Source organism: Phlebotomus papatasi, chromosome 2 (genome assembly GCF_024763615.1).
Source record: "Phlebotomus papatasi isolate M1 chromosome 2, Ppap_2.1, whole genome shotgun sequence".
NCBI classification, from domain to species: Eukaryota; Metazoa; Arthropoda; class Insecta; order Diptera; family Psychodidae; genus Phlebotomus; species Phlebotomus papatasi.
In genome coordinates, this window is record NC_077223.1 from 63,281,014 (window position 1) to 63,302,042 (window position 21,029).

The window sequence follows — 21,029 nt, forward strand, 5'->3', positions numbered from 1 at the left end:
TCACACTGAATTTTCAACAAAGCAATTTCAACTCAAATCATATTCAAATTTTAACGTATTTATTGTTAAAATATTCCAAAAAGAACAAATATTTAGATAGAATTCATTATTCATCAAATATTGGAATAAAAATCCATCATTTTAATCAATTTATTTTTAGTGTCCAATGTTATCCTCAAAGTGTCCAAAATAAGAAACTGGACAAAATTAGAAGCATTTCCCCTATAAGTGGAATATATTCATTGTTTGAACTTCGTGAAATTGAAATGGGTGTCCAGTTCAGTGACCTGAAAGAAAATGGTAAAATTAACACTTGTGATCTAGGTTAAAATGTCAATTGGAGGTATTTATTGATTAGATCCTGTGTGTGTGTATGTGTGATAGAAAACTATAGATACTGAATGTACTGAACCATTTTACAAATTAATTCAAATTTCCTTAAAATTCAGAAAACCTCCCACATTGTTCATGTTCATTTCCATTTCAATGTTTTCTCGTCCTTATTTTAATGCAATGCCTTCCAACATATATGCACTGTGCACAAGATTTTTTAATTAATCCTACATTGTGAAGTTGGTGCAATTGTTGTCCATCTACAAAATCTAGTTTCAGGGTAGTTCATGTGAGTATAACTCGGTGGAAGGAAATATTTTTCTTTTATAATGAGGACTAATGGAGAGTTTCTGTGTGGTGGAATTTTTAATATTTGTGCAGAAAATCACAATGGGAAATATACTCACATTTTTAGAACACACAGAAATGCAATTTTCACTTTTTCATTTCATTTTCCTGAATTGTTGAATACAGAGCGAAAATACTAAAGTATTAATTTTTTTTTAAGTTGAAATTCCAAATAAAATCGCTGGGTCTTTCTAAAATTCCAATCCATTCTGGTCTGCAATTCATTCAGATTTTTTATCAATTTTTAAGCCATCTAAATATTAATCTTATGCCTTAAAGCGTCTACACATTGAAGCAATTTTCATCAAAAATTACATTTTTCACAAAATTTTGACATTTCCACCTAGAGCAACGCAAATAATTTTCTTCAGAAAAGCAATTTTTGACAAGAATTGCTAATGTGTAGAGGTCTTTAGACAAACTTACGGTTTAAGCCGAGAGACAGCTTAGTGGGAAACTGATAAGAATGTAGTCTAATTACGTTAATTATAATTACGACACGCTCACTGTCAGCGCATTAGGTTAAGAGAGCGTCTTAAGCCATTAGGACAACCTTTTTTCGTCCTTTCAATTGCTTTCAAAAGCATGATTTTTTTGCAATAAAAACGGATCGAACAAATCTTTTTTTTTTTTAATATTGGTTAAGTTTAAGATTTTGCCTAGAAAAACTCTTCGTCCATGTATAATCATGATGTATAATTTTTTCTAAAAGGTTCCATCTATCGTATTTTAATGCTTCTGTAAGAAAAGTGTCTTTCTTAATCCATTAAGACGTAATCAACATTTGAATCCTGGACAAAAGTTTGCGTCGGTGTAAAAAATTGGTTATGAAATCTCGGCTAGAAAGGCAAAATATAAAACTTGCCTTAGAAATGCTTAAACTCGGTTTAACGAATTTTAATGCAATTTGGTAGTCCTGCCTCGAAAGCACGAGTTTCATAATTCTGAAAATAACGGTTTTTTTTCCTTTTTAGGTAAATTTTAGTGATACTCAAAACAGTTAAAAAAAAAATTGAATAGGTTCTATAGGTTCCATTCACTAATTCATAATAATTCAATACACTACGAAAATCTATCCATTCATTTGAAGCATGGAAAGACAATAATGGCCTCTACATATTAGAGATAATTATGTCCATATTGGCTCCGTTCAGTAATAATAACCTTTCGAAGAGACAAAGCCACTCCAAAGCCAAGCCAAACCTATTCGAAAATCTACCGGAAGCCTAAAGTGCAAGTTCATATACCCGCCGCTTCAGCGCTGATTGTACTGCCATTTCGAATTTCGATATTCTTGACACTTCAATCGTCAACTACAATGTGAACAACAGTGTGCAAAAATTTGCTACGAAAAGTGAATTTTTGTGTAATTTAGTGAAATTTCAGGATGGAAAAATATCTCAAATGCTACTTCATTCAAAGAAATGTCCTTTTGATGAACTTGCTCACTTTTGTGTAACTCTTCGGTTTAAACGTTCGAACTTCCAACGGGTTTTTAGGTAAGTTCTCTCTGATATACCTTCGAATCGGTAAAGGAAAAATTTCAACCGTAGAGGGCTCTCAAATCGGGAAGGTTATTACTAATCGAGAGGATTGAAGAGTTTTTTTTTCTACACAAGCGTAGGAAATTTGCTTCAATATGGACATAAAATTCTTTACTATGTAGAGGCCATAAGACACAGCATGATTCGCTATTTTTAAACTCTTATTAAAAATTTTTAAAACTGTATATTTCACAGACTTTGAAGCTCAAACCGTTTATTTATGCGAACTATTTTGTTTTGCAATTTCGAAGCTCAAATGAATTCCATCACTTAACAACGATGATTCAGAAACGCGTAAGTTACCTTATAAATTTCACTCATTTTGTGAATATATTTAAAAATTCTCAAAATTCCTAAGAGCACCTCTTTTTACGTTTTCCTTGATGATCGCTTTTAATGCACACCCTAAAAGCAGTGATATAAATTCCCGTGGTAAACTGTATCCTTCCGTGAGTTCTCATCGTACTCTTCAAAGTGTGGAAAGACAAATGCGCATAAATGGGAGAAAATTTCCATATCTTTTTCAGCGGAGGCCACCCACATTGCATAAATAATTTACGACGTGCCATCGTGATCATTTATGCGACAAGAGATGATTCCACCAAGATAAGCAATGTGAGAAGCTCATTTGAGCGATATGCCCCAATTTCCCAAATACCACAATTTTCCTCATGCAGGAATTCCTCCTCTTTCACGCCACCCCGCTCTGAGCCCATCTGGATCCCCATAAGTTTCTTCCCCAAATTGCCCATTAATCTTGCCTGGTGACTTGTGTTTGGATTTAATTACAATCAGTGCCAAAAAGGCCATACAAGCCTCATAAGAAGTGCATCGACAGTGTGTCTATCGGGTTTGGTTTTTAATTAACGATGTCGACATGTGTCTAATTAGATATTTATGCTGGCGTGTAAATTAATGCTTGCCAAACACACGATAACAACTTGTTCAACTGATAAAACACTCGCACATAAATTTGGACAAATAGGGTACCCTATTTAAATGATAGTATGTCAGTGAAAATTAAATCAAAATGCAGGTACTTCTGGAACGAATGAATTTTAGGTGCAATGATATGTTTTTGAAGCTAATTAAATGATCAAGGATACTGAAATAATTTCTTAAATTTATTGTGTATGAATGCAGCAATACACCAGATACTACCTTTAGGCTTTTGTATTGGCCCAAATTTCCTTGTAATAACATTGAAATTTGCATTCAAAATTTGTCAAATTGTAAATTTAATTATTGCATGTTAGGTGATAGGGAAGAATCGAGCAGATTCTAATACACAGATTTTAAATTTTCATTTTCTCATCCTATCACCTATAGAGATGCGACTTAAAATCTTCAATAAGTGATGCGGCATTTAACTCCAAATCTGTTCAAAAAAATTAGGCGAGATTCCTAAAAATCTTACCTATAGGGTAACGAGTGGTATTTCGGGACATCTTTTAGGACTTTCAAGTTTCAAACAGCTTAACGACTTCTCAAATATTTTTTTTCTTTGTTCATACAAATATTTATGTTCCATATGCTATTCAAAATGAGATTCTAAAATAGCAAAAAAATGTAAAGAAGTAACGGTGGTATATTTTGGGACAGTTGCGTATTTCGGGACAGACAAAAGTCGCTATTATGCAAATAAATTTCACCAAGCCTGATTATTTACCTTCGAGTAGAAGGTTTAAACTTCACTCTTTTATAAAAATTTTATTTAAATTTCAGTTTTAAAGTGACTTAAATCGAAAAAAAAACTAAGCACTGTTTTTGTTGACATCTGCAAAATTGACCACACTGAAAGTTTTGTAAAAAGTTAAATGTGACACTCACAATTCACGCGTATTTCACGCTTTAAAATAAATAAAATTTCAGAACTTTTATGTTTATCTGATACGTAAAGAGCTTAGTATTTCTTACAGAACTTAAAAATAATTAACAAATATTTATAAGATTTTATATGTGTCCCAAAATATCCATATTATGTCCCGAAAAGCACCTTGTCCAGAAATATCCTCCGATTGGGTTTAAACTTTATCAGTATATGCTTGTCATCCCCTGATCACGCATATGTGAATGTCTGAAAATCTTTCCCGACTGTAATTTGGATAGTCGTTTGGGCTTTATAACTCCCAAACTAAGAGAGATATCGACTTATGTGCTGAATGCGTCTACCGCTTAAGCCGAAACACGACTTAACGTAATTATAATCAAAACAATTATTACACTATGCAACAAATTCACAACTTTTTTTGTTAACGGAGATCTCACATGGTACGTTTGATAGAGTCAAGTCCCCTGATTAAGAATCTGGTCTTGGTTTTGCTCCTATACGTAACAATTTTTTTTTATTAATACTTTTATATTTTTTCTGCTTTGCCTTACATTATCCGTTATATCTCAGGTTCTAGTGAACGGAACTTGAAAAGTGTGGGTGCGTTGGAAAGCTCATTAGTCGAGCTTCAATTTTGATAATTACAAAAAACCTTGTAAAACCACTCCTTCGGGGTGTAAAATTGAAGTTTCTCTAAAAATTACCAAAAAAATGGTCCTAAAGTGAGGTTTTAAAAATTTGTATAAAATAAACTAAACAAAATATTAAAAATCCAATGATACTAGGTGATAGGCCACACTTAGAACTACAATTTTGTTCATCTGAGACATTGCGCTCCGATCACTCTAAATGCCTCATTTGTTGGTTTTTGTCATTTTCCAAAAATATGAAGTACATATTTTAAAGCAAATTTCCTAAAGATTTCTGAGAAAACATCTTTTAAAACTTGTGTGAAACATACATAACTGTTAAAATCCTTCTTTAATTCGATCGGGGGACCATTAACATGATTTTCATTTACATTTCCAATCAACCCTCATTAAAAAGCTCTCAATTTTCCTTTAAGTATTCAATTTTTGTTTTTATTTATTTCCATCCATCCATCGAATACTATTTCTAGTAGAGGTTAATTTTAAATGAAAGTATGATCTAAAGTCATTGAAATGCATTTACGAAATATTTGCTGATGCGTTTTCTACCAATCATAAAAAAGCATTCCAAAAGGAGTTTAGGGGTTTCTTCACGTGGCTGAATGTTGATTGGGGATGTTAAAGAAAATCATGTTAATGGTCCCCCGATCGAATTAAAGAAGGATCTCAACAGTTATGTATGTTTCACACAAGTTTTAAAAGATGTTTTCTCAGAAATCTTTAGGAAATTTGCTTTAAAATATGTACTTCATATTTTTGGAAAATGACAAAAACCAACAAATGAGGCATTTAGAGTGATCGGAGCGCAATGTCTCAGATGAACAAAATTGTAGTTCTAAGTGTGGCCTATCACCTAGTATCATTGGATTTTTAATATTTTGTTTAGTTTATTTTATACAAATTTTTAAAACCTCACTTAAGGACCATTTTTTTGGTAATTTTTAGAGAAACTTCAATTTTACACCCCGAAGGAGTGGTTTTACAAGGTTTTTTGTAATTATCAAAATTGAAGCTCGACTAATGAGCTTTCCAACGCACCCACACTTTTCAAGTTCCGTTCACTAGAACCTGAGATATAACGGATAATGTAAGGCAAAGCAGAAAAAATATAAAAGTATTAATAAAAAAAAATTGTTACGTATAGGAGCAAAACCAAGACCAGATTCTTAATCAGGGGACTTGACTCTATCAAACGTACCATGTGAGATCTCCGTTAACAAAACCGTGTTGCATAGTGTTAGACTACATTACCATAAGTTTCCCACACTAAACCGTCTTTCGACTTAAGCCATAGATCTGTCTAGGACATTACGGTTTTCGGCAAAATTTTTCTACCGCCATTTAGAAGACCTTTTTTGTTTTCTCAATGGTTCGGTCAGTTCGGACCCTATAGTATGGATTGGACTCAAATTTTAGTATGTTACAGCTAGGTCTTTGAACTTCCGATTAAAAAACTGAAGCCTCTCGGCCCTGACCTGAACTAAAAAGGGTTTTTATAAGGGAAGAGCTTTCATTTGCGTCCTTCATCATCAAATTCGGTCAATTTGCACTGACGATATGGCATTTTGAATTTCGTGAACTCTTACTTCCCATTTCTCCAGTTCATTGCTGCAAGCACATAGAACATTTGTCAGTTTTAGAAACTTCATAGCCTAGGCAACAACGCTCTAAAATTCGATCAATTTATAATACGGATTTTGAGAAAATTCAATCTCTAATTAATTACTAGTATTAATTTTATTAAAGCTAAATTCATTGGCAGACAAGAAGAATTATTTATATACATTAAATTTAATCGCATTTGGAGTGCGAAACAGAAGCTTATTAAGCCATTCCGTAATATTTGAATTATTATGTGATACTGCCCCAACAACAAACTATTCTACTATAAAAGCTTTTTTTAGTCTAGTTTCTCTGATACAATTTTTTTTTCAATTTGCAAAAACCAACCTATTCAGCAAACATTCAATTCGAAATTTCCTAGGCTGCAATAGCAGGTTAACGACATATATTTGGGTTACTTAAACGTCTTTAAGATGACTATTCGTCTACCAGGAGGAAAGCTCTTTCAACAGTGGAACCTCAATGAGGAAGAAAGATAAAAGAAGGGGAGAAAGACCTCTTAATGGGTGATGGAGCTGAGATTGTGGGTGAAACATTAGGTTAGAAATAACGATAAATTTTTATCGTTGCCCTTTTTGGCTGTTTCTGATTTTTTTTCCTTGGTCAGAGGCTCTTCCTCAATTATTCCCCATAAAAATCATAAAGGTTTCACCAACCCTCGTAGGCAATTTGAATATAGCTTCATAACTTATTGCATTGCATGTAAATGACTTAATTGAGACAGCAAATAAACTATATAGAGTTAAGTTCTCGGCAAGCATTCAGTCTTAATCTTGAGTTTGTTTGAAAATTGCCTTGAGATGTTGTCTGAGTCAAGTTAAACACTCGATGTGAGAGAACAGAGAACACATCCATTACCGTGCGACAACATCCGTTGATATACATAACAGATTCATTAAATTACGCACCTGCTTTGAAATTGCCTCAAGTTCCCACTTTGAACCCATTTTAATTGAATTGCACCACAATTTATGCTGGAGAAGATCCCGATAGTTTTATGAAATCGAGTGTAGAACGTGAATCAAATCCTTTGGGAAAATCCTCTTGAGCATTGTAGCATTTCGAGTGTTACAACATATGGAAAGCATTAATTATTATCAACGTTACACAACGTCACCCTCAGTCTTGAGAATCTCCTTCAGAACTGCATTTGCAAAGACAGAAGACAGATTAATGGATGAGACTGGAGCACTTTCAAGCAGGCTCAATTCTCTCAGATCCTTTTGTTAGTGAAACATTTGAACTATTTCTTATTCATTTGAATTTTGGATGTCTGATAAAACCCTTTAAAAAAAATCTATTCTCTGCCATCATACTTGCGTGAACCCATTCCATCTTCCTCCGAAGTATGTTCGTTTGGATAAAATGATAAAAATATTTTCACAAAAAGCTCTAAGGTAAGATCTCATAATATTGAACAGTTTCTAAATTTGGACACTTTGAGGGTAAAATTGGACACTAAAAATAAATTGATCAAAATTATGGATTTTTATTGCAATATTTGATGATCAACGAATTTTATCTACATTTTTGTTCTTTTTGGAAGGTTTTAACACTAAATACGTTAAATTTTGAATATTATTTAAGTTAAAATAGCTTTGTTGAAAATTCAGTGTGAGCAATTGATTACGAGAAATTATGATAGAACTTCATGTTTACTTCAGCCTTATTTAGCTGTAGTGACGTACTAAGAATTTTTCCTCGATGTTTTTTAGTGATATTATTAAATATTCATTGAATATTGTGTTGATTCATGTTAATAGTGATTTGTACATTTGACCTGAAGTGAGATTTGCCTTGGAAATTACGTTTTTCCTGTGAAAAATGGTCAATTTTCTAAAAGATTCACCAGTGAGAGCTACGGGAACCAGTATAGACTTCTAGTTCACAAATCACTTAAACCATCTATCAAGTAAAATCAATTATCACTGTGCAACGATGATTTTGTCCCTGGGTTCTCATGCTATTTTTTCTATTGCTAGAGTCAAATGATTTACGAAAATACTTATCATTTTGATTTCATTTGGATTTTGCGCCTGGAATCTAGGCAAAACCGTTTTTGCCGTTTTTTGATACTTGGGTGCCTATATCTCCGATTCTGCTGAACCGATTTATTTCTTATTTTGGAACAATTTGTTGTCCTTTACATGCCCGATAAATCCTCTGAATAAATGAAGTTCATACAACTGACACCAGGGGCGCTGTAGTCTCAAATATGTCAGAAAACATGGAAAAATCGAACTTTTTAGCAACTTTGATCAAAAATATCTCGAAAACTAGGACTGTCCCTAACAATCTGATTTGTGGGTTTGATAGAGAATTTAATCAGCTACATTTTCGTTCATGTACAACTTTTCTCTCAGATTATTTTTTAACCTCGAAATTGAGGTTCAAACGAAAAATGAGCATTCAGCCAACTTAATAAATCCTTCACAATTTCGAGTGTTATTGTTTTCTTTCCTCGCAATTAGGCAGTACAAGCTTTTATTATATTATGTAATACTTAAATATCGATATTATGGTGATTTTTATATGACATTTTAAATTTTTAAATATTATTTTATTACTTGGAAACTTGTATAAAACTTTAACGTATGTGATATACATAAAGTAACAATTACAAGTTCAAAAACTAGTTTTAGATTTATTTCGACGAAAATCACGTAATTATGAGGTTAAAATTGTAGGATTGTAGATAAATGTAGGAAAATTTTTTAAAGAATTATAAAAAGAAATGAATTTAGAAAAAGGATTTTTTGGAAAGTTTTCCATATGTAACTGGTATGTAAAAGGTAAAATAGATACTTATTGATTCTAAAACGTAAATTTAACAAGAAATATTCTTTGAAATATTTAAAATTTTGCAATATGCAATTAATATGCCTTTTTTGTAATAGTCTTTTGAGATTGAAATAACACTGAAATCTTACTGAAGATATTGTTTGAGTTATTACCTTATATTATATCTAAACACATTTTATAATGCAATAAGTATTAATAAAGTCCTACAATTGTAAGAAAAGTGAAAATAATACTCTGGGTTATCTAAACTTGAAAAGAAAAAGTCAAAATGTGCGAAATAGTTAAGTTTTTCTTTAGTTGGCTGAGTGCTCGTTTTTCGTTTGAACCTCAATATCGAGGTTAAAAAATAATCTGAGAGAAAAGTTGTACATGAACGAAAATGTAGCTGATTAAATTCTCTATCAAACCCACAAAACAGATTGTTAGGGACAGTCCTAGTTTTCGAGATATTTTTGATCAAAGTTGCTAAAAAGTTCGATTTTTCCATGTTTTCTGACATATTTGAGACTACAGCGCCCCTGGTGTCAGTTGTACGAACTTCATTTGTTCAGAGGATTTATCGGGCATGTAAAGGACAACAAATTGTTCCAAAATAAGAAATAAATCAGTTCATCAGAATCGGAGATATAGGAGCCCAAGTATCAAAAAACGGCAAAAACGGTTTTGCCTAGATTCCAGGCGCAAAATCCAAATGAAATCAAAATGATAAGTATTTTCGTAAATCATTTGACCCTAGCAATAGAAAAAATAGCATGAGAACCCAGGGACAAAAAAAAAGTTGAAAATTGTTGCACAGTATTATAAATCGGTAAATGTCAGAAGTAATAATAATATTTTAAGCTATTAATTGTTATTAAAAAATGACCTTACTTATGTTCTAGACTAGACACACTTACGACTTTAAGACGAGAGATGGCTTAACGTAATTATAGCCAAAATAATGATTTCACTAAATTCCCATCAGTTTCCCACTACCTAAGCCGTAAGTGTGTCTAGAACTTTACAGACTAAACTCTCAAATTCCGAGTACCTAACCCTAGCATTTGATTAACAATTAAAATTGACAGGGATGTTCGTTCATTCTATTATACCATGGTGACATTAAAAAAAAGAAAACACCTGTGATTTGGACAGTTAAATATGAAAATTAGCATATAAACCACAATTGACGTCATGGAGTGTGTTAGTGGAAAACTGTTATGAAGAATCTTAATTGAAATGGCAAATCAATAATTTCTAAATGGGATTTCGAGAATGTTTGCAATTGCATTTGTTCATTTGTGCATATGTGGATAATTTTGTGATTCCTATCAGGAGTGAAAACACCATTAATATTTTACCTTCGAGTACTTTTATTTAACCAAGGGAATTGAAATGGAATTTTTTTACCCCCAAGGAATAACAAAACACGGGGTGGCAAAGCGTCTCAGGCTTTGCCAAGTGCTCGAACTCGTGACTTAGATGCTATACCTCAAAAGTACTTTTGCATCATTTATTATTCACCTGTTCTCAACCGATTTGAACTGATTCATAAATCATTCAAAAAATTCTCCAAAATTGTTTTAAAAGTAAATAGAGTTGATTTTAGGATAAAAATTAGTTATTGGTTATGAACCGGTTCATTACTGATTCAGAACCGATTGGAACCGGTTTAGTTCTATAGGAAATTCCAAGACCTTTCCAACGAGCCCAAACATGACCCCAATTCGCTTGATAAATGCACTCTGTAGTGTCTTTTTAACCTTTGATTTTAAAAAATCTTTATGATTCAGCGGTATTGTCATATAAGGGCAAAATGTCCGCCTCGGTAATCTCTAAAACATATCCAAAAATGAAAAAAATCGCACGACGTGTTTTTGAGCAATGAGGGGCATGTTACCGATCCTTGGGTCGACTTATGGGGGGCGGGGGGGTCCCCCGAAGGTTCCAAGCCGCTATCTCTAAGTGTTTGACCTATAGAGCTGGCGACAGCCGGACGGACAGACAGACAGACGGATAGATGGACAAACAGCATGACATTTCTCAGAAATCGTCTGAAACGTGAAGATTTGTTGACAAAAGTGGTCTCCGAGGGATGAAGGGTGGAAATTTGGGGGGGGGCTAAAAAATCCAGGAATTATACTGCTCTCTCCGTGGAGTTCGAGCAGTAAAAAACAAATGTGATGCCATCTAAGAAGAAAGACAAAGTGCATCAACTTAACATAATGCTCGAAGTCTTGATTTCACTAAAATGCCTGTAAAGCAGGTTTTACGTTACGATTTTTTATTGGTATTAGGATAAATGCGATTCAATAAATAAAATATTTTACCGTTATTTTTGTTGATTAATGATTATCTCTAGGCCGTACGCTCTATATTCGTGTAAAAAATTATAGGCGTGTAATTTTTCCAGTAAGAAACTTTTGAAGGAGTGGGGGTCCCTGAAATCAGCTAGTCTCTATCTCTAACCCGTCTAACCGTTTAGCTTTCAGTTCTGTTAACGGAATGGCAAAAAAATGTTGCAGTATTGTTTAAAGAAATATGTTATATCCGTAACATATGTTAAAAAATAAGTTTGGAGTTAGAGAGCAATAAACTTCCAGGAATTCAAAAATTGAATGATTATATGTAGTGTTCTCTTCGTGAAGTTCGAGCAATAAAATAATATATTTTTGCACATGGAAACTTCCATAGAAAACTCCTTGAATTTTTATGAACACTAATTACGATATTGTGTGAATAATACAAATGGGAGAACGTTACGTAAATTATATTTAAATAATTTTTTGAATAGACATTATTAACTTTGAAAAGGTAATTATTTGACAAAAACTTTCTAGATCTAGATTAAAAAAAAATGCATAAAGATTCTTAATAATTGTTTGTTTTGTTGAAGTTTACAATCAATAGGTTTTACTGGTAATATTGTCAATAAAAGATAATTTATTATGAAAGTATATTTATTATAAAGTTTTTTTCTATTACTTTTATGAATTGTTTTTTGTTTTATTGCACAAAAATTTACTATAAAAAGTTATTTGTTAAACCTTAATTAATTTCATTAAATATTTAAATGCAATGACGTTTTTTTTCTAATTAAGGTGCTGACTAAAAATTTTGCCAATTGTTACGAAAATATTGTACTTGATTTTCTACCCATCACTATTTAAAAAATAAAAAAATCATTACTTTTATGAAAGGAATTTTGTGAAAAATGAATACATGTAACATACCCCAATGTTCCCAGGACGGAACAATATGCTATTTACGGAATTTATTTTAGTTAATTTTTTTTTGAGTAATTTATTCACGGGAAACTCTGTCATCCTGAAAGGAAATAAAGACAGATTTAAAGTTTTCTCAGTTCTCCTCATCGTCCTTATATAATCAACTTATGCGCGTGAAAGCATATAATTCCCCACTTATGTGTCATATCATAATATCTTTTGAAAACTTTCTTTAGCTCATATTCACTTGTAGAACTTTTAGTGAATACATAATTCCTCTGTAAAAACTTCTGTGTGAAGATGGAAAATATGCATCGTGGAAAATTATGAGCATTTACACAATTAATGCACGAAGGCACTGAATTCCGCAAACGTTACTAATGTGGTCCTAACAGCAGCATTAAGAACACTCTGCCTTTTTTGAATGATTCTACGTAGACGAAAAGGTCCTAGTATTATATACGGCAAGTACACATCAAAGGGATACCTCTACTTCAATTGCTTGCAGCCGCCGTTGAATTTAATTGCCTAAATTAAATTAGCACCCTTCCACACTATTTCTCGCACCCACATCTCAATTCAATTTGCTGAGGATGAAGCCAGATTGTTGTGTAATTAATTCACTCACGATGCTCTCAGCCACAACATTGCAAATGTTTACCATATTGTGATAAATGTTTTGTGGTTCTTTGGAGGCTTACACTTTCAGGGCGATTTACGATGGTGAAAAATATCTCGTAAATTTTCTTTGTTCTTTGAGGTGAATCTTATCATGAGGGTTTTCTTTGGGAAAAAATTACGAAATCGAAAATAAATCTTCCATACAGCATTTTTCAACTCAATGAACATTTGAAAAAAAAAAACAACAGTATTTTTAGATTTTTGATGTTTCTAAAGTAGACTCTTTAAGTACCTTAATGCACAACGAATTGTAAGATTATGTGTATAAAAAACTATAAGTAGAGTATTAAAGTTCTAGGTTACCTAAATAAAAAAAAGACGAGAATTTTCAGTTGGGACTTGGGACATAAATTCACTTTTGGAAGATCAACAAACACATCTTTCATAACATTGCACCAGTTGCATTCATCGTTGAATTTTCTTCAAATAATTTGCATAACCCAACAAAAGCTGTAAAATAACCATGCAAAAGTGCAAGAAAACGAAGGGAAGAATCCGGAGAATTTGTAGTTGTAGAATTTCCAGCAACGATCATGAAAATTTAGTAGTTTGTTAGAAGGTGTCTTTTGTTGCAAAAGAGTTTTATGGACAAGATTTGAGTTGAATTTGCAAGAGAATTCTATTGAGTGCTTTTCCACATCACTTCCCTCGAAAACGGGAAAACAATGTGGTGAATAATGAGTGGAAAAGTGTACCTTCATGAAGCTTTTTGTGCCAAAAAGTAGCTCTCTTAATTGTGATTGATTGATTTTAGGTTAAAGAATTACTTAAAACAATTAAGAAAACCAGCTTGACGTATATCACGTATATATATGAAAATTTCTTATATAAAGAAGGGTTTTTATTTTTATGCAGTTTTATGCAAAAAAGCTTTTTTTAACAACTTTTTTGAAAATTAAATATGAAGAATATTGTTAAAGGTAATTTGGGAAAGAACGTGACAAAATGAACATTTTATTTTTTCTTAAAATCCGAGAAGACATGAGGGATTTCTCTAATGAGCACATTAGAGAAATCTTACCGCTCTATAACTTCGTCTTTTCGAAGTATAATGCACTCTTCAAGACATTTTATAAAAGTTGATTTTCCATATTCCATGCTGAAACTTCTTAAAACTTTGGACACTTAAGGACGTTCATGAAGACTATCTACAGCTTTCAATCCAACTTTCCCTATAATTAGATTGAGTGACACTCACTGTATGTGATTTGAACTCCTTTAACGCCAGAAAAATTCTGATAATCCTAAGATATTTGAACTTACATCATAAAGCATATACACAACTAGGGGAAGACTTTCAGGCCTCGCACACATTCTGGCTTCAAACACTTTATATTTCTTTCATATTCCTTTAATGAACCTAACCTATTTTTTCAAGAAATGTGTGACTTGATACTAGCTTTTAAAATTATATTGTCATATATCAGATTCGTTAAAATAATGTTGGCAAAAGTATTCGAAATCACACGAAGTTTGAAACATTTCCCTTACTTTACCTGTTTCCTTGTCGATTCGAAAGAGATGACAAAGCTCTCAGCTTTGGGGAGTGCTCGAATTCACGAAATAAGGCTCTCCATGAATTATCTTTTCACACATTTTTGGGTCCATAGGGGAAAGTACTCTCCCTTCGAACGTTCATGCCTTCGAATAACGTGAATTTTCTTTTATTTTTCCTCAGAGACTTACACATTTCTATTAATTATTAGTTAGCTTATTGTCAATTATTGATAATTACGTGATAATTATGAATTATGTATACCTACAGGGAAGATAAAAGAAATTCATATTATTCGAAGGTATGAACGTTCGAAGAGAGAGTAATTTCTCCTACCGGTGAACTACCGATTAAATTGATTAATAAATAAGAAGACCTTTCCAAAATATAAAATTTCTTAAGAAGAGCACATTTTACAACGTTTTAGCATGAGTAAAAAGCATGCGGACAAATAAAATAACTGAATTCGAAAAAAGTATAACATTTACGGGTACTTTACCGATTCATTGACGAGTGAAATCGATACTGCCGGATTGGAAATTCCAAGGCCTTGCAAAAAATCTTAATTAAGGGAAATCAGTTTTTGAAATAGGCTCTCCGAAGTGGTTTCACTTTTCGAAAATTCGATATCGAAATGTTTTTCCGTCATAAGATGACATGATGAAATATTCACATCGATTACCTTCAAAGCATATTCCAAAATGACAAAAAAAAACTACGAGCCGTTATCGAAAGCTGAGGACAAAAAGAAAATTACTATTGAGTCTGGAGGAGTTGGAGGGAGAAAGCCCATCTTGATGGACTTTCCAAAGCCAACGGTACCAATCACTGTTCAGCTGGGGGAGCTAACGTAGTGACTTTGAGGGGTGCTATAACGGCGGATAACATCAAGTTACGATATCGCTATAGTTCTGCTAGATGGGGTTGCGAGTTATTCCGAAAACACAATCGAATCGACTTCTTAGTTAGTCTTAATTAACGAACCGAAGAGGATGCCAATTTTGTAGCTGTCGCGGAATGGACTATGGGGCTCAATTCCGGAAAGCTAGCGATGAAGGGTGCTCCAGCATGTTCTGGTGTGTAACCTGTAGCATTCGTGCTACAAAGTGTCCTAGGAAATATATACTTACGGGGGAGACGTCGAAAACCGGAAATTGATATCTTTTACCGTTTGGCCCCTAATCGTGTCATAAGTTTTTGAACATATACAAGAGAGATTTGAAAAATGTTCAAGAAACTTACAACAATTACGGGTACTTTACCGATTAAGTCCAATGTAGCCGGGTCGGAAATTTCAATACCTTCAAAAAAAATTCAAATTTACGGATATCGGATGAAAAATAGGCCTCCCTCAAAGTGGTTAAAACTTGACCTTCGAAAATTCGATATCGAAATATTTTTCTGTCACAAGTGTCTATGAAAGGAATATTAACCTTAACTACATCTATAACATATTCGAAAATGAAATAATATTCTAAGAACCGTTTTGCGAAATAAACCAAAAACATAGTTTAGAAGGGGCTGCAGAGGGTGGGGGAAATAGAAAAAAAGGATATAGGGGAGACTGGGGCAAAATTTATCAAAACGAAAATTTCAATATTCACAATTTTCTAAAATAAAAGAGACTGACGCTTGAAATTTTTATTATAGATAGTCTTCATGAACCTTCTTAAACTTACAAAGTTTCAAGGGCTTCGAGGAAGGATTATGTTAAATAAAAAATAATGAAATTTTGAGCCCTATTTTTGGAACATTTGACTTACAGAAAATATCAATACTGATTAGCTGAATTTAAGCACATTTCTCGTTAAGATAGAGAAATATTATCTTCGACAAAGTTGTAGAGGAATAAATTTCCTATAGAAATATGTCTGTTTGATATTTTTAACGTTTGCAAGAGTAAAACGTCACAAATTATCCGAAGACTGACAAACTTTGCCGCAGCAATTTTGAGAATCTCCACAAAATCGAGTTTTAGAAAATGATTCGAAAATCACATTTCTTTCGAGATAGGGGAAAATAGTCTTCTGCAATGTTGTAGAGCAGTAAATTTCCTATCAGAATATGCTCATTATAAAACGTTTAAGTTTTCTCAGAGCTCGTGAAAGAATTATAAATATGCGTTTTGACAAGTTTTGCCCCAGTCTCAGCTAATGTTTACTAATAGGGGGTCATCGAATATCAGAAATCGATATCTTTAACCGTTTGCACTCCAGGCCGGTGACAAATTGGAAAAAGATGGATTATATAAAAGCTCTCCCTTTGTCTTCAAGCAGTAAAATTAAACAAAAATTTAAATTTTATCTGTCAAAGAATATTATTTAATATACAGTTTAATAATTATTTGTATCTTATTAGATTTAGATTTATATATTATATATAATTAATTAATATACACTATAAGTATATCTATATGAACTGAAAAAAATTAGAGATTTAATGGAGTATTTTTCCCGATTAACCAAATATATACGATTATTTAGAAAGCACACACTAATTGAAAAATCAATTGAAAGCAACAACAACAACAGCATTAATTCCTTGCTGCATTTGTAAAAATTTGAAAAGAGCTTCCAAATAATACTCAAAATGTACACACTAATTTACTGATGAAAAGCAAACATACATTATGTATGGGTTGTTATTGAAAAAGATTGAAAAACACTTGGAGTATTTCAAACTTTTTGTTCCCCAAATAAATATCATATATAACCCTGGAGTATTTCTTTTTCAAAGTTTGGCAAAAACTCTGTTTTCATTTCATGCACTGTCATGTAATTCTATATATTTGACCGAGAAGTGAATGGACGGATATGTGTAAAAAGAAATGGTATATTTTTTCGGAAGCTCTCATTTCTCATATGTGGGTTATTTTAGACCCCTAATTGTCTAAATACTTCATGTGTATTTAATCTCCTCTTCAATCTTTTAATTTTTCATACACCCCAGCATTAAACTCTTCAAATCTGCTTAATCCTGTTTTTCTACATACTCATATTGCGTCTCTTTATAAATAACAATCCAACCTTTTACGCTACAGACATCCTAATTAAACATTTTCAAAAAATAATACTTTCATTAGAGTGTGGTACAAGTACATAAATGGCGCTTCAACAGCTACTTTAAATGTTAACCCTTTAGGCGGCATTTATAGGGGGGACTTTTGATTCGAAACTGTTCTTTCGAAATAAAAATGTCTCACTGAGCTTTCTGACCGTGTCATTTTGCCTACTCTCAGGCGCACAAAATATCGCACTGAGCTTTCTCTGAGTGACAATTGCCTACCTTTTGACGCATAAAATATCGCACTTTTCATCATCCATTAATATTTACTTGGTAACCCTTTGGTTTCTATTAAATTACCACGTACCTCAAAGCAATTTTGAAACGTTTCCGAATAAAATAGAAAGTCTGCTAGACTTTCTATTTTAGTCGAGACACAAATGGGAGTATTATAACAGCTAACTGAGAGATTTTATTCAGACACTAACCTCGAGGGGAGATTTTCCAAGACTCGCCGGTGCATAGCACAGTGGGGTGCATTTTTTAAATACCCTCGTTTAAATGCAGGCTTAAGGACGATTGGAACACCGGTGTCCCATAAAGAAAATAATTGTTCCTGACTACCTAGAGTTATTTTTTTCATTTATTTTTTACACTTCCAATTTTTTTAAGCCAAACCCTTTTGGCAATAAAAACTACAATACCCATACGTAATATTTTTCATTAAAGCGAAAAATATTATTCATTGGTATTGTCAGAAAAATTACTTACATTTTTTGGCTATTTTTCTCTCTATCGTTCATAGAGGCACAAAATACACCGAATCAGACTCTGTTGGACTTTCCAAGGTTAGATGTAAGACTTATCATTGATTATGTTTCCCAGTTTAATTTTTATTGTTGATTTTCAGTCCGTAAAAAGTGTCTCGTCGTTAAAGGGTTAAAGAAATAAACATATTTTTTGCTAGAAAAACTCCCATCTGGAACCAAACAATAGTTTGAAGAGTTTGAAAGAGGAAAAATCTCTGATTTTCGTGGAGCGGAAATAATACAGAGAAAAAAATGAATTTTGTTCATTCGACTTTCTCAAAGTTGAAAAGAATACTTTATACATTCCATGAAGTGGAAAGAAAGGGTGAGGATTCTCTATTGTGAAATTCGATAATCTGTGAGAAACGTAAAAAAAACAGTAAAGTATACACATATCTCATTTTATTTAGCCTTTAGGATGGATTTTGAGAAAAGAAATAAACCAATTTCACAGATTTATTAGCTTTTTACAATTGGAAGATGATTCAAGGATTGAGGCAATCTTCCTGAATCAAAAGACGTGTGGAAAAGTCAAATAAAGGCAGCATAATACAGCAATTTATGTTTTTAGGGCTGTTATTGTATGAATATTCTTTATACATTTCCTTTTGCTTTTCTGAATCGTTTCTAACGAAGGCTTAGGGTAAGTGTGCCAAATTTCGGCATAGTTGCATGCAAGCGCCAAAGTCTCAAGTTTGAAATGTAATATCTTTAATAGAAATTGATTTTTTTAATTCCTTCTACTTTAGGAGTGTTGCTTAGAACCTTGTAGACAGTTTATCGTCTTTATTTACTCTAAAATCATTCTTAATACATTGTAAAATGAATAAAAATGTAGGCATAGCTTTGGTGCCCTATTTCGGCCACCTTCATTCCCATAGTTCCTTGCCCTTCGAGAATTCTTCCAATGTCTTTTTTACGTCATCTCTTTTGTCATAGCTACATTTTTTGTTATTCTTTTGCACTGTATAATCTCTAGAGTATGCAAAAACTAAAAATTCATGAAAATTCGAGGAACAAAAAAGGTGGCCGAAATTGCAAGCTGGCCGGAATTTGGCACACTTACCCTATTTGAAATTTCTTAATATTATTAAATATTTGCAACTTTCCATAGACATTTCAGGTCTTGTTTTGTGTAAAGTTTTGTGTTCTAAAAAAATCAAATATGCAAATCAAATTTCTTACAAAGCTTCAATTAAACTTTGAATAATATGTTACTCTCGATGTAAAGCATGTCCACAGAAAAATTCTTCCCAAAAAAAATGTTAAACTTAATTTTATTCAAATTTTTGATTTGTTAAATTCCGCAGCATCTTCTAAATTTTTCTCACAAAAGCCTTCATAAGATCATCACCGTGGTATTTAACCTTTTTTCCCCTTTTTCTTGAAGTTCTCGATATTCTGGACAGGTTTGGTCTTCTTCAAGTCCATTTTGATAAAATAGCCTAATACCTCTCAAAGGGATGTATATGGGCGGTGTTTGGTGGGTCATTCTCCTCGTACCATTCTTTGGTTGCCTTTGAGTCTTACGCCAAATCTGACCATAAGATCGTCATAGTTTCTGTACAGAGGCAACAGCCTTTTTTGGAGGCACTCCGTGATGTAAACGGACAAGTTTATGGTGGCCTGCATAAAGAACGCCTTTTCTCTGACGTCCACATGTGCAGATCACCATCAAAACCTTTATTTTTTTTTGTATACTTGTCATAGTTTTTGAATCTGTACTTTTGCCACATAGTGCGAGACTTTTCGGAGTAATATTCGTAATATTGCAGTCCTGGTAATTGTTTGAGAACTTCAAGAAATATGGAATATAAGTATCTGATGATCTTTTCATGGCCTTGATCAGAGGAATTTAAAAGAAGCTGCGAAATTTTTCCAATTAAAAACTCGAATAAAAAAAACAGTGTATCTAATCTACAATTAAGAAAAATTAAAAAAAAAAAAAACTTTTTTTTATATTATGTAGGGTAACTGTACCAAATTTCGGCCAGCTTGCAATTTCGGACACTTCTTTTATTCCTCAAATTTACATGAATTTTTAGTTTTTGCGTAATCTCTCTAGAGATTATACATACAATTCATAAAAAAATAAATAAAAATGTCACTTCGACAAAAGAGATGATATTAAAAAGACTTTGAAAGAATTCCGCAAGGGCAAGGAACTATGAGAATCAATGTGGTTGAAATATTAGCCAAAGCTATTTCTATATTTCTATTCATTTTAAAATGTATTAAGAATAATTCAACACTTCCTAAACAAAAGTAACAAAAAACGCAATTTGCATTAAAAATATTACATTTCAAACTTGAAACTTTGGCGCTTCCATGCAACTATATCGAAATTTGATACAGTTACCCTAGTTTTTGTTTTTGAAACTTTATTTTTGGGAACTTTTTTATTGTGGACATGCTTCAGTTCTATGAAAATAGAAATTTTTCTTTTAACATTTAAGTTGCATATTATAAAACTTCTCAAAAATATAATTTTTATCATTAAATAATTTTTAAAACATTTAAAATGAATAAATTTATACGCATTAGTTTGGATAATATATGGGATTCCTTGTTTGTATCATCGTCCACTTTGTGTTAAATATCTTTCATCAAGTTTCTTGAACACATTACTCTTCCCATACTCTTCCAAGGCTTTTTACACAACATTTCCTTGCAAAGACGACACTTTTTAGTTGCTTTTACATTG

General features: G+C 32.5%; 1 protein-coding gene across 1 annotated transcript in view; it reads left to right on the forward strand.

Moving 5' to 3' along the window:
• LOC129802646 (sex peptide receptor) overlaps nucleotides 1-21,029 on the forward strand; it is a 127,089-nt gene that overhangs the window by 30,313 nt on the left and 75,747 nt on the right. The gene's annotated exons all lie outside the window — the stretch shown is intronic.